Here is a 2,819-nt window from a genome sequence, read left to right on the forward strand (position 1 = left end):
TCATGGAGCACTGTAATATCAAGGGCTATGGAGCATTGTGATGTCAGGGGACATGGAGCATTTTGATGAAAAGGGTCATGGAGCATTTTGATGACACGTGTTATGGAACATTGTGATGTCACAGGTCATCGAATATTGTGAAGATAAGTGCATGTAGCATGGTGATGACAGGAATCATGGTTCATTGTAAAGACAGGTGTGAGGGAGTATTGTAATGAATAGTGATGTAACATTGTGATATCAGTGGTGAGAGAGCATATTGATGAGAAGTGCATGGAGCATTGTGATTATAATGTTAATGGAGCAATGTGATGACAAGATTGTGGAGCACTGTGATGACAAGCACATGGTGCATTGTGATGACGTGTCATGGAGCATTGTGCTGACAAGCACAGGGAGCATTGTGATGACAACGGTCATGGAGCATTGTGCTGAGAAAGGCATAGAATATTGTGATGACAAGGGTCAAAGAGCATAGTGATGAAAATTTCATGGAGCATTGAGGTTAAAAAGGACACAGAGGGTCCTCCCTGGTGGCGCAGTGGTTGAGAGTCCGCCTGCCGATGCAGGGGATACGGGTTCGTGCCCCGGTCTGGGAGGATCCCATATGCCGCGGAGCGGCTGGGCCCGTGAGCCATGGCCGATGGGCCTGCGCGTCCGGAGCCTGTGCTCCGCAACGGGAGAGGCCACAACAGTGAGAGGCCCGCATACCGCAAAAAGAAAAAAAAAAAAAAAAAAAAAAAAAAAAGGACACAGAGACTGTTGATGACGTGGGCATGGACCATTGTGATGACAAAGGTCATGGAGCATTGTGATGACTGGAGTCACGGAGCATTGTGATAACAAGGGCATGGAGCATTGTGATGAAAAGGGCATGGAACATTGGTCTAATAAGTTTCATGGATTATTGCAATGACAGATGGAATGGCGCATTGTGATGACAAGGCCATGGAGCATTGTGGACACCAGGTCATGCAGTATTGTGAAGACTGTTGTCAGGAAGCATTGTGATGACATATGTAATGGCCCATTGTGATGACAATGGCATGGAGCATTGTGATGCCAAGTGTCATGGAGGATTCTGATGACAAAGGTAATGGATCATTGTGATGACAATGACTTGGAGCATTGTGATCACAAGGGTCAGGGAGCATTGTGCTGGCAAGTGCATGGAGAATTGTGATGACATGGGTCATGGAGCATTTGGATGACAAGCTTGTGGAGTATTCTGATGACAATGGCATGGATTATTGTGATGAAAATGGCACGGGGCATTGTAATGAAAACAGCATGGAGCCTTTTCTTGACAGGGTTCAAGGATCATTCTGACGAAAAGAGTCAGGGAGCATTGTGATGACAAGTGTATTGAGAATTGTGATGACAAAGGTCATGGAACATTGTGATGAAAAGGGCATTGAGTATTGTGATGACAGGCATCATGGAGCGTTGTGATAACAAGTGTTATGGAACATTGTAATCACAAGGGTTTGGAGCTTTGCGATGACAGACGTCATGGATCATTTTTATTTCAAGGAGCATGGAGCATTGTGATGACAAGGGCATGAAGCAATGTGATCCCAAGGTTCATGGAGGATTCTAATGACAATGGTAATGAGGCATTGTGATGACATTCACATAGAGAATTGTAATGACAATGTCATGTAGCATTTTGCAGACAAAGGCATGGAGCATTGTGATGACAGGTGTCATGGAGCACTGTGATGACCAGTGTCACATAGCATTGTGAATACAGAGGTCATGGAGCATTGGGATGACTAGGGCACGGATTATTTTGATGACAAGTGTCATGGAGTTTGGGCTGAATATATTCATGGAGTATTGTGATGACAGGGGTCATGGAGCATTGTGATGACTAGGTATTGGGGCACTGTTATGAAAAGAGTCCCGGATCATTGTGTTGTCAGGTGTCATGGAGTGTTGTGATGACAGTGGTCATGGAGCATTGTGATGATATTGGTCATGGAGCATTGCGATGAGAAAGTCATGGAGCATTGGGCTGAAAATATTCATGGAGTATTGTGATGACAGGGGTCATGGAGCATTGTGATGACAAGGGCATGGAGCTTTGTGAAGACAGGGGCATGGATAATTGTGATGACAAGTGTCATGGAGCATTCTGATGACAAGTTTGTGGAGTATTCTGCTGACAAAGCATGTAACACTGTGATGAGAAGTGTCATGGAACATAGTGATGCCAAGAACGTGGAGAATTGTGATGACCAGGGCATGGAGCATTCTGATGGCAAGACCGTGAAGCATTGTGATGAGAAGGCCATGGATAATTGTGATGAAGAGTGTCATGGAGCACTGTAATGACAAAGGGTATGGAGCATTGTGATGTCAGGGGACATGGAGCATTTTGATGAAAAGGGTCATGGAGCATTTTGATGACAGGGCTTATGGAACATTGTGATGTCATAGTTAATCGAACATTGTGATGATAAGTGCATGTAGCATTGAGGTGACAGGAGTTATGGAACATTGTGATGACAGGGTTGAGGGAGTATAGTGATGAATAGTGATGTAACATTGTGATATCAGTGGTGAGAGAGCATATTGATGAGAAGTGCATGGAGCATCGTGATGACAATGTTAATGGAGCATTGTGATGACCAGATTGTGGAGCACTGTGATGACAAGCGCATGGTGCATTGTGATGACATGTGTCATGGAGCATTGTGATGACAACGGCCATTGAGAATTTTGATGAAAATGTCGTGAAGCATTGTGATGACAAAGGCATGGAGCTTGCTATGACAGAGGTCATGGCACATTGCGATGACATGTGTATGGAGAAT

The sequence above is a fragment of the Mesoplodon bidens genome (assembly GCF_964165515.1).
Source record: "Mesoplodon bidens genome assembly, contig: HAP1_SCAFFOLD_53, whole genome shotgun sequence".
In the NCBI taxonomy this organism is placed as follows: Eukaryota; Metazoa; Chordata; class Mammalia; order Artiodactyla; family Ziphiidae; genus Mesoplodon; species Mesoplodon bidens.